At 42.9% G+C, this 12,168-nt stretch overlaps 1 protein-coding gene across 2 annotated transcripts in view; it reads left to right on the top strand.

Moving 5' to 3' along the window:
* Positions 1-12,168, top strand: part of TPK1 (thiamin pyrophosphokinase 1) — a 1,483,703-nt gene that overhangs the window by 484,028 nt on the left and 987,507 nt on the right. The window lies entirely within an intron of this gene.

The following is a 12,168-nucleotide window of genomic DNA, read 5'->3' as shown; positions in this document are numbered from 1 at the left end:
ACATAAATTGGTCAACTCTGTCTCATAATTTGGTCTTTTCCTGCCACATAATTCCAGTAACCCTGCCTACAACTAAAGTACTTCCATTTACCTTCTTCCTAAGGACCGCAATGTATCCTATTTTCGGACGTGGCGAGATGACAGTAGCCTGCCATTCATATGGCAACACAACAGTATGCGTGCCACATACAGCAACATCACAGTGGCTGTGCCATATGGGTGTCTGTAGCCCCTCCTCCGAACAAGAACTAACAACAGATCGCTGGGCTACTGTGTTGGTCCCCTAAATCCCGCCTTTAGGCTCAGTCGTCATGCGAGGGCTTGAAGAATCCAGTGGGAGAAGGGATTCACAGATGGTGTATGGTAGTTGTGAAGGCACCCCAGAAACCCTGACATACCCATTTGAGTGAGGAAGGAACTGCTGAGTTTGCTCTCATCATAGGTAATATTGTGTATGAATGTGCGTTGGGGATTTATTTGCAAGAGAAGTAAAGGGTGCGTTTGAGCTCTGGCGGCAGAACATGGTTTCAGCTGCGTATTTATTGGTGGACTCAGTGAGCCAGCGTAGCCTACCTTCCTCCCGACCCCACCGCTCACCAGCCAGAAAGCTGAGCTAGGAAGAGGCTGTGGGGTGGCGGAGTGTGCCCTGCTCAGAGACAGTAGAAGCAATCGGAACACGCACCAAAACCGATGCACAGACATGGGAATAGGAAAACCAGAACCACTGCATTGAAGGTAAGGCAGGAAAGAAATGATGCCAGCCCCAGCTCACAAAACGAACATACAGACCCACAGGATTCACGTATAAATCTGTTTAAAAAGAAGCAGGTCAGTTAACCCCCCACTCCCCTCCCTAGCAATCGGAACAAATGGCTGAAGCATACATGCCCCCTCGAAGAAGTCAGTTCTATCTAGAGAATTGCCAACTACAGTTTAATAATCCCACAAAAAGAGACACAGTCTCGACACCCACTTCATTACACCCAGCAGCACACATACCTACACGCTTGGCTGCTCACCCCTGTCGCTATGACGATGCCCCACACTTCAAAGTGGTTTTACTCGTAGACTGTATAAGCACATATGCAAACTAGAAGAATAAAAAGTAAAACAGTTGACATAAGCAAGCTGATTCAAAGCGCCGCCGTGAGTGCAAAGAGAGAGCCACAAGGAAAAAGAAGTTCGCTCGCAGTCAGTTATGGGCAAAAGTGAAACATGTAACAGGGTCGATTACCAAGGCGGTAACAAAACCGCTTTAAGGAGGGACAAACGTAAAGCAGTTACCAATGAAAAAAAAGGAGTTTTGAAAGGGAAGCCCATGAACGAGTGATAGTGATGGGCATGCTGTGGGCATGGTTAAAAGCCCAGATACATACCAACACGTCAGAAAAGCACCGCTTGTGCACTGCTGTGCTTGACCTAATGTGTACGTGATCAAGAAGCATGTGTCAGCTTAACAAAAATATCAAGAACGATTATCTACAAGACTTTACAATTCTTTCCCACAGCTGGTATTGGATCTACCATACTGATAAAGGTTGGACTGCGATACCAAGGCTTCTCCCCACCCCTTGTCTATACTATGGGGAGATGAGCTGTATGCTGTCTCCTAACTGACCGATAGCAGGCGCTACATAAAGATAGACTGCTACTGAATACAATTTCAGTCTGATATTCATACTGTGATATGATAAAGTCATCATTTGCAAATCATTTTAGAAAATTCTGTATCTGTGGAAAAAGAATACAGGTTAATGCACTAATATCTGTGTTCACTACTGACACCAAGTGGGGCATTAAAACATGTTTCATATCGCATGAATGGCCCATAAACATCAATGAACATAAACTGACTCATTCCAAAGGGCACAAGTTGGTCTGGCTCCTCATGCAAATAACCACAAATTGTGGCCTAAGAGTACACAAGTTAACCTCGAAAGGCCAATGCATGTGTACATAACAGCATGTAAACATAACACAGCGGCATCCACTTTAATACAAGACCTTAGACAGATTTAACTTTGGACCTAAAAAGTAAAACCTTATCCCACAAATTCTTCAGCTTGAACGCAGAACTATCAGCGCCTTGTGGCCATTCACTCAAAATAAGGACTTACACATATACCGCCTCCAGTTCTCTTATAGAAAAATAAAGTCACATCACTGGTCCACTAAAAAAATAAAGTCAATCAGAACTGAAACTCAACTCTGGGAATTAAACTACTTCATAAACAATGCACAAAGCAGAAAGACATGCATATTAAAGATCATAAGCACATCCCAGCACACAAAGCAGGCAGTCAGCCACTTATCTACTCAAACACATCCATAAAATTCCATCATGTCCTTGTTTTGATTGTCCCCCTCCTTCCATCTTCAAGCGTTCCATACCACAAATGTTCTTTCATCATCTGTTGGCTTGTTCTTAAACTGCTTGAGGTGGGAAGTATTTCACATGACCAGAAGGTCTTCAGTTCTTACAGTGTTTGACTTGCCCCTCCTGCATGTTATGTGCAACAATTGAGGATTTCATAACAGCAGGTCCTTGTTAAAGTGTGGATTTTAGGTGATCTGCTAGCTTAGTAGGAGCTTTATTTTGCCTTTGAGACTGATACCAAAATCACCTTGCCATAAATTAGTTTCAGTGTAAATTTGTCATACCTGCTGCTGCTGTTTTACTGTCATATTGCTCCTCCAAGCACAATCTGTAGCAGTGATCCTATGTTAATTGGATCATTTGAACTGCTATTGTAGGATTTCTTATATATGTTTTGATATTTGTCCGGTGCTACAGGGAGTGTATTTTTAAGACATATCTATATATTTTGCAAATTTTAGATGACCTTGTTTGACAGACAATTCTGTGTGTGTCTGTCTGTTTCGATGCCTTGATGTCCTTGATGCCCACCGGTCCACTGTGCATTAATATATTGCCAGCATGTCTCCATCTTGTAATTTAAAAGGTTAATGTTCTCTTGAGTGACAGACACTTTTTGTCTGATGTAACACAAAGTTCTGTTACATAATTTTAATTGGATGCCTTTCCTTGTTCTGAAGTAGACCAAGAGCATCATATTAAGTTGTGCTGATGACTGTGTTTCTTCCTTTGTGATTAAGTTTGAATTGTTAGTCCTGTAATTTGAGTCCTCTTTTTATAATTATTGAACTCATTATGGATCGCCCCGGGAAACCTGAACATCTATTGACAAATTTAAATTCACTCTTTATTAATAATGCTTTGTTTACTTCTCTCTTAGTACCTTCTTACCAAGACCCCTAGCATACACTCTTGCATCATCCCAGAGATACACACATTGAAGAGTATTACATGCGTTAGTTTTTGCAGATAAAGAACAAAAGCACCCTATCCTATCAATAAGTCCCTCAACGCATACACTTAGGCACTACATACTGTTGAACCCGCCTTCTTCCAGCAACACCTTATGTACCTTTGCTTCTCCAGAAATGTGCCCACAGAGGTCTTTGTTCCTCCTATTACACTCAGATAGCCTTGCACACTCTCGCCACTAATGACAAACATCACCAGTGCCCCGCCAAAACCTTCTGACACAAATTATTAAACCATTGGCATTCTCTCCCAGCATTCTGATATGATTCACTGTATTCATTTACAACTTGCCCACTGGATCTCATGCATTTTGTTCTCAATATGCCATTGATCTCCTCCTGCTCAAAGAATCCATGGCAGACTCAATATCTTCTTTCAATTTTCACTACAGTCATTACTCCTATCTTCCTTAAAGTTCTCAGGTGTCTTCTGTTTTCCAGACTCCACTATATTATACCTCAACATCAGCCTAAATCCACTTTTATCTCCTAAATGTGGATTACAACTACTCTATTAAGAAGGCACTTACTCAGATCTTACTCTTCATCATATTTCCACATCTAGCATTACCTCTCCTCTATTATCATTCTGTTTCATCTCATTAGTCTGTGACATGATATATCCCACATCCTTGCTGGGTATTCATTGCAGACCATTCATTAATGGTATCATGGTGTTGATTCCAGCCTCAGTCTACCCATTTCCTATATGCTCCCCCCAGCTCTGTCCTGAGCTTCATCTATTTCATTCACTAACCCCCTCCTGCTGTCACATCATCTCTTCCTTTGGCTTCTACACAACACCGATAATACTACAATCTTCCTCTCATCCCACTTTGAGTGTCACAGGATTTGCTCTTAAATCCAACTTGAGTTCCTAAAAACGGGCATAATTTATCACATTTCCCATTCTCTCTACACCTAACATACAGGCAACATATTGTATATCTAGAAATGCAGGGGTTATTTTTCACATTAAAAGTGGAGTTTGACCTTCAGCTCCTCCACCTCAATGAAGCCCAGATTTCAATTATTTGCCATCTGCAAATCCGCCTATATCTACCTTTTCTCAGTGCTACACTGCTCTTTAACATCCTAGTGCTGGGTGAGTTGGATGATTGAAGCTGCCTCCTTGTTTACACCCCCTTAGTATTTTGTCCCCTTGATAAACTCTTCGAAGTTGCTTTTCTGCTGCTTAATGTTTGCCGTTGTGCTGCGTGCTAGGCACATTAAAAGCCTACCCACTTTAGTAATCCACTGCATTTCATTTTCTTTCACACTTCCAAGTTGCTTGCAATTTACACCAATCCAAGGCCCCGTGCCTTGCTTTTGACAATACTGATATACATTTTAACTCTCTCTGTGTGCTGATTCATGATACTGACCCTGCCACCTATAGGCTCAAACAATTAGACTATGATCACCATTGAGATATGTTGTGCCTGCCCATGACTAGCTTTCAAGTTCTATTCTCTAAACCAGCTTCCACAGGATGGACTGCTTCCTGCAAGCTACCATTGATCATCAGATACAAATACACTACAATACAGTGTCCCCTTAAAATACCCATGGTGGTTCTTGACCTAGCCACCAGCTGGCACAACTTTGTTGGCTACATAACTCGAAGTACTACAATCTATCTTTTCAATGCTGTGGAGGCTAACAATGAATATTCAGCCAAGGACATGACTTTTTGAGCTGTTGTCCACAATAGTCTAAGATCACAACATATCCTACCATATGCTGCAATATTTATTTTTTGTTTTTTATTTTTATACTGACAAGGGAGTGCTATAACTAAATATGTGGAAAACCGCCACCACACCTAAATATAAATTAAACGTATCAAAACAGAAAAAAGAGAAAGAATACTTACATGTAAGATAAAAATTACTCCGCGTTAATTCTGCTAAAAAGGATTGTTGTGTAAATATCTTAGCATCCTGTTTTTTCTTACTTAGCCACAACGTTCTTCTGAGCTAGTCTTTCCAATTGAGGATTTCTTGCCGATATGGCCCCCATGCTTTCTCTCTTTGTGTATATTCCTGCTATCTTATAAAATCTGATTTCCCGTCTCGCCAGTTAATAATGTAATTTCTTCCAGTTACTAAATACAGGCATATTGTTGAATTATATTATAATCCCTTTCTATGTACTTGAGACCCTAAATAAACAATTTTATCAATTGGATGGTCTTCATATTTAAAAATAGCAGATAACCTCATAGGAGCTTTTTTCTTTTTCGATCGCCACGTACATATCAGCTAAATCTGATAAAAACTCTTGAATATCCAACCATAATATCAGCATCTAACCACAATCAATAAACATATGTTCCAAAGATCCTATTTCATTACAAAGTGGACAGCATGAGCTAGCCTTTGGGAACCAACAATTGGTCTTTATCAGTGTGTAATGCAGCCCGATTAAAGATAAATATTTAGGGGCTTATTATGACTTCGGCGGACAGAAAAGCCCATCTGCTGAAGTCCCGACAGGTAGGTTGCTACTGGTGTGGCGGCCTCCCTGCCGTGCTCATTACAAGTTTCCCGGTGGGTAAGCGGGGCGGAAACTCAGTTTCTGTCCGCTGGCCCAGCGGGAAACGGCCTACAGCATTGTCTCCGGCTCGTAATAGAGTGTAGTATATAGCATGCACCGGCACCCGTCGCAATGTTCACTGTCTACAAATTGCGACAGGGCTCGCCCGGGGACCCCTGCACTGCCCATGCCAGGTGCATGAGCAGTGGAGGGATCCTCTGCACTCATTCTCTGCCAGCCTTTTAATGGTGGTGCTACCGCCATGAAAACACTGTCGGAGAAGGGGGTTGTAATCCCCAGGGCAGCGCTGCTTGCAGCACTGCCATGGCGGAGAAGCACTGCCAGATCGATGTGAATTCTTCATCTGGTGGTCGTAATATGGTGCTCGGACTGCCTCATTGGCGGCGGTCCAAACGCCACTGCGACCCTGCCAATCATTAGACCTCCAGGGTCGTAATGAGGCCTTTAATTGTTTGGTAATTGTCCACACCCCCAATGTTAGGCTACTAATTTTGTAACACCCTTGAATTAATTCTTCATCACTCACTTTAATTCCTACACACACCTATTTTTGCTCTATTTCATTTAATTACTCAGTCTTCGATCAAGATCTCATACACCTAATAAATCCGTTCTTTCTTATACAGTTCTGCTAAGCCACCTGGTTGACAAATATTCCCACATTTATGTTTGCCAACCTATCAATTATAAATATGTTTGAAAAGACTCTCTGAAGGCCAACTTATATACATCTACCAGTTGCGGGTAGGCGTTGGAATCAATTATTTTGAAAGGCTTCCCCACATATTACATTTAGAGGCCCATAGAAATCGCCATCTTGTAGTCCTAATTGATGTTGGGATGGTCCCAGATGGGAGTTAGGGCCAGATGTATGAAAAAAAGCCTTTTGCGAATCGGAAATAGCGATTTTTAAGAAATCGCTATTTCTGATTCGCAAAATGCAATGTATCATATTTGCGATTCGGTAATAGCGATTTCTTAAAAATCGCAAATGCTATTACCGAATTGCAAATTGCGATACCGACCCCCATTCACATCTATGGGCCTGTCAGCCCATATTTGTGAATATTTTGCATGTCTCAAATTGCAAATTCCTGACTGGAATTCGCAATTTTGGGAAATGCAAAGTCCAGGGTGCTGGGGGCCTAAGGCCCCTTCTGCTGCACCCCAAAACATTTTTTAACAACATGTAAGGTGCACACATGCCAAAAGGGCATGTGTGCTTTACATGTACATTTTAAAAAATGCATTTTAAATGCATTTTTAAAATTTGCACATGGTTACCACCAAGTTCAACTTGGTGGTAATAGCGATTCCTTAATGCCCAATTCGCATTAAGGAATTGCTTCATACATGTGCTTTAGAAATCGCAAATAAGGATTCCTTATATGCGATTTCTTATTTAGAGAGTCGCAATTTGCGACTCTCTAAACAGGGTCGCAATTTTAAGGAATCACTATTTTAGCGAATCCTTAAAATTGCATTCAGAATGCCTTTGATACATTCTGAAAGGGCTTTTTGCATTCGCACCGTTTGCAAATGCAAAAAGCTTTGATACATCTGGCCCTTAGTACCTAACTGTTAGGGATTTTGTGAGTATGTTTTTTTAATTCCTGTGAATTCAAATATAGTTTTGATTGTACGTGGGTTTCCTGCATGAGAAGGTCCACGATTCTTTCTCTTTTCTAGACGGCGTTGTTGTAGACAATACTCTATGGAGAGCACTAAATCCATCAAGCCTCGTAAATCTTCCACTCTAGCGGAAAGTACTAGTTCGTCTTTTATTTAGTCTCGTAGACCTCTACGAAAAAGAGTCACCAGAGTACGTTCTACCCATGTCGTCTCTGCTGCCAGTTGTGTAAAGCGTGTTATATATTGGAGAACATCTTGGGTACCTTGCTGAATGTCACATAAAGCTTCCTCTGCTGACGCCTCTACTCCCGGGAGTTCAAACATTTGTTTAAATGCAGTGACAAAAGCTGAATAAGTTAATTGGAGGCTACCTACGGATTCGCCCAGGCCAAGGAAGGAGCAGACAAGGCACTGATGAGGTGACCCACTTTTGTTTTATCTTGCGCATATTGTGTTGGTCGAAAGGCAAAATAGACCGTCAGAGCATCGAGGAATTCTCGTAGCTTATTTGGATCTCCTGAGAAATGTGGCGTGGTAGCAGAGACAGTGGGAACATCTGTGGTTCAGGATAGCAGGGCTTGTCGTACAGCTGCATTTTCATTTCGTAATTGTTGCAGCTCCTGGGCTTGCTGTAGAATGGTTAAGAGTAGTGACTGGTTGGGTTCTGCAGCAGCCATTGAGGTATTTTCCATTCTGCTTGACGAAGTCTGGTTCGTTTGGCGCTGCAATCTGTCACGGGCTACTCGTTGTTTATGTCTTTGGCCCACTGGAACTGCAGGGGGGTCTTGATTCTTGTAGGTTCTGCTTTGACCAAGGTAAGGTCGGCCCTTTCTGGTAGCCACAGTGCTGCCGACGAAGGAACGCCAAAAAGCCGCCCGTGCCCTCCAGAAGGAGTCCCAGAGGAAAAAACCCCAAAGGGAAAAACCTCTATAGCAGGAATTCCCTGGAACAAAAAAGAAGCAAAAAGGTGAGTCTTCCAACAGGAAAAAACAATACTGGGAAAAGCTGGAACAAGCAAGGTAAAAAACTGGAGAATAAAATAACAGGAGCGAAGATCACCACCAAAGGAAGTGTTGCAGCGCAATGAGAACAAGAATCACTCACCTTATATACCCTAAAACAGGAAATGACCAACAGGAAGAAGAAAGTCACCATATTGGATTGGGAAACATAGGAACATATAGAGAAAAGTCCCCATTTTTAAAAAGGGTCCTAAGGTGTGCAGGGAAAAAGAAAGGCATGCTGGCAGAAAGAAGAACATGGCTGCTAAATGTGAAAAGAAAAACAAGAGGAAGAGGAGAAAGAAGAGAGAACAGAAGAAAAAGAAGAAAAGGACAGGCTGCACCAGGTAAGTGAGGGGTATGAGGTAAGTTGCCCACAGTTAATACTGAGGGCGTGCCGTGCCCAAGACTCGAAGAGGCCCCATGCCCACTTTGGAGCCTTGTGCGATGAAGTAAAGAACAGAAGGGGCGCGGCACGCCTGGCCGCCAGGAACCGTAGCCGTGTCCAGAGCCGAATGCTCGGCTCGCACCGCGGACCGCCGCAGCGCAACACCATGTGATTCACGGTCGTTGATTTGTCACAAGCCTTCTTTTCTGTGCCTTTTTATGAGGATAGCCAATTTCTCTTTTGTTTCAAATTCCTGCATCTAGTCTACTGCTTGTGAAGACTTCCTCAAGGGTACATGGCATCACCTTCCTTGTTTAACCAGATCTTGAAAAAGAATTTGGAGTAATTAGAATTGCCTTTCCAATCGACTCTGGTGCAGTACATTGATGACTTATTGATTGCGTCCAAGACAAGGGACGAGTGTAAATATGACTTGATTGCCTTGTTGAGTAATTTGGGAAAGTATGGTCACAAAGTGTCTCCACTGAAATTGCAGTACTGTCAGAAGGTAGTGAAGTATTTGGGTCACCAGATTGAGAAAGGGCCGAGGAAAATATCCAGAGGGAGGATTACAATGATACTGCAGATAAGTCCCCCGACTATACAGAGAGATGTCAGGATGTTCCTGGGAGTGGTGGGCAATTATCGCCAATGGATCCCGAATTTTTCAGAAATTTCAAAACCATTGCAGAAGCTGACTCATAAAGATGTCACTGATCCCATAGTGCTAGATCAGGATGAAATGAGAGCGTTCACGGAGTTGAGAGAGGGTTTGTGCAGGACTCCAGAGTTGGGAATGCCTGACTACAGGAAACCTTTCACATTGTTTTGTCATGAGCATGATGCATGTTCATTGTCTGTCTTGACGCAGGTCCATGGAGGTGCTCATTGCCCAGTAACATATTTTTCAGCTACTTTGGACTCAGTTGCAGCAGCCTTGCCAGGCTGTTTGCGTGCAGTTGCCGCAGTTGGTCAGAGTCTTTCACAGTGTGAAGGTGTGGTGAGGGGATAGCCCCTGACTGTAATGGTCCCTCACTCGATTGAGATTTTACTGACAGGGACGAAAACCCAATTCTTGACTAGTGCTGAACCTGGCAACTTTACTTCCAAGTGATACTACTGAAATTGAAAAGGAGGAAAATGTGGAACATGATTGTCTCGAAGTAACTGAGTTGTGCACAAAACCGAGACCTGGCATTATAGATACCAGATTGGAAGAAAATGACCAAATTGTTTTTGTTGATGGTTCTTGTCTGAGAGACAACACAAGGACATTGAGAGCAGGATATGCTGTGTGCACAATTACAGATACCTTAGAAGCTTCCTGTCTTCGCGGAGTGTAGTCTGGTCAGGTGGTGGAATTGGTCGCTCTTACTAGAGCGTGCCATGTTCCTGCTCAATTGAGAGTCACTATCTATACGGATAGTCAATATGTATTCAGAATAGACCTTTACTAGATCACTAGTGAGAAATGGTGAGAGAATAAAGGAGTTATTATATGCGATTCAACTGCCTGAAGCAATTGCCATGGTAAAATGCAGTGCACATCTAAAGTCGCAGGACTGCATGTCCTTGGGGAATGGATATGCGGATCAAGTCGCAAGGTTTTGCGCATTGAACTGTATATCATTCAAGGATAAGTGGGAACTGTTACCTGGAGAAGACACAACATGTACGAGTTATGCATCAAAAGCAGTTGATACTTTGGAAGAGCTAAAATATTTGCAGAGTAACATTGACAAGGAGGCGAAACGTTCATGGAGTAAAAAGAAATGTGTTGAAAGATAAGATGAATTGTGGGTTTCTGAGGAGGGTCAATTGGTTTTGCCAAATAGCCTGTTGTCCCAGATGGCAAGGTATTATCATGGTCAGGCATACATTGGGAGGGATGCCATGGTTCGTCTGTTCAAAATTAATTGGTTTAACCCCAAGTTTAGACAAGCAGCTGAAGCAGTTTGTCATCACTGTGTCATCTGTCAGCAATTAAATGCGGGGAAAGGGACAGTGGTTAATTTGAGCCACATTGGAAGAGCAGGAGGTCCATTCAGCAGAATGCAATTGGATTTTATTGAGATTCCTGTGTGTGGAGGTTTGCGATATGTGCTGGTGATTGTTTGCATTTAGTCACTGGATTGAGTAACCCACACAGAGAAATGATAGTCTCACTGTAGTAAAACTGCTGCTTAGGGAACTGATACCATGTTTCGGATTTCCGATCTCTTTAGAATCTGATAGGGGAAGTCAGTTCAACAACAAAGTGATTAAATTATTATGTGCAGCATTAAACATTGAGCTGAAGTTGCATTGCAGTTACCGCCCAGAAGCATCAGGACTAGTGGAGCAGATGAACGGTACTTTGAAGTCAAGAATTGCAAAGATGTGTGCAGCTACGAATTTGAAATGGCCTGATTCATTGCCTTTTGTGTTGATGTCAATGAGGAATACACCTGACAGGAAGACCGGATTGGCACCCAATGAGATTCTCTGGGGAGAGCAATGAGGTTCCAGCAGTACCTGCAAATGCACTTATCAACATTACAGATGATGTGATGTTGGATTACTGCAAAGGTCTGGCTGATGTAGTCCGCTCTTTGCCTCAGCAGGTGGAGGCCACCACACTGTCACCGATACATGACCCAGGGCACAACCTGAGAGCCGGAGACTGTGTTGTTGTACGAAAGCATGTGAGAAAGACATGTTTGGAGCCTCGTCGGAAAGGAACTTACCAAGTGGTCCTAACAACTACGACAGCTGTGAAGTGTGCTTGGATCCGGAAACTGAATTCACACGAGTCACACGAAGAAAGTAGCATGTCCACTGGATCATGAAGAAGCGTTGTTCGGAGTACCAACAACAGTGAGACAAATTACAGCACCAGAAAAAGAACCAAGAGGAACTGAGACTGGATCTGAGCTCGTTGAGGACGGTTACTCCAGTGAGAGACGAGGGTGGAGACCTTCAGGAGGGTGCTGGAGAACCTATCTCAACTGAAGCAGCAGGAGAGCCTAATACAGAGGGGGCTCACCCTGAAGTAGGTGAGAGACAAACAGAGCAATTGCCAGACCCAGAAAGGGAAGGAGTTGAGGTGGATCGAAGTCAGAGTGATCTGACTCCTCCTGAACCGGTTGCAGGTCCATCAAGAGAAAACACCACAGAGAAAGAAAAGGGTTCAAGTGCAATCCTGAAGAGAATACTGACAGAAGGTTAATTGAAAGGAGATAAGTGGCCAAAATGGCAAGT

This window comes from Pleurodeles waltl, chromosome 10, assembly GCF_031143425.1.
Source record: "Pleurodeles waltl isolate 20211129_DDA chromosome 10, aPleWal1.hap1.20221129, whole genome shotgun sequence".
Taxonomy (NCBI): Eukaryota; Metazoa; Chordata; class Amphibia; order Caudata; family Salamandridae; genus Pleurodeles; species Pleurodeles waltl.
Note: the sequence above shows the minus strand (reverse complement) of the source record. Positions and strands in the feature narration are given on the sequence as shown.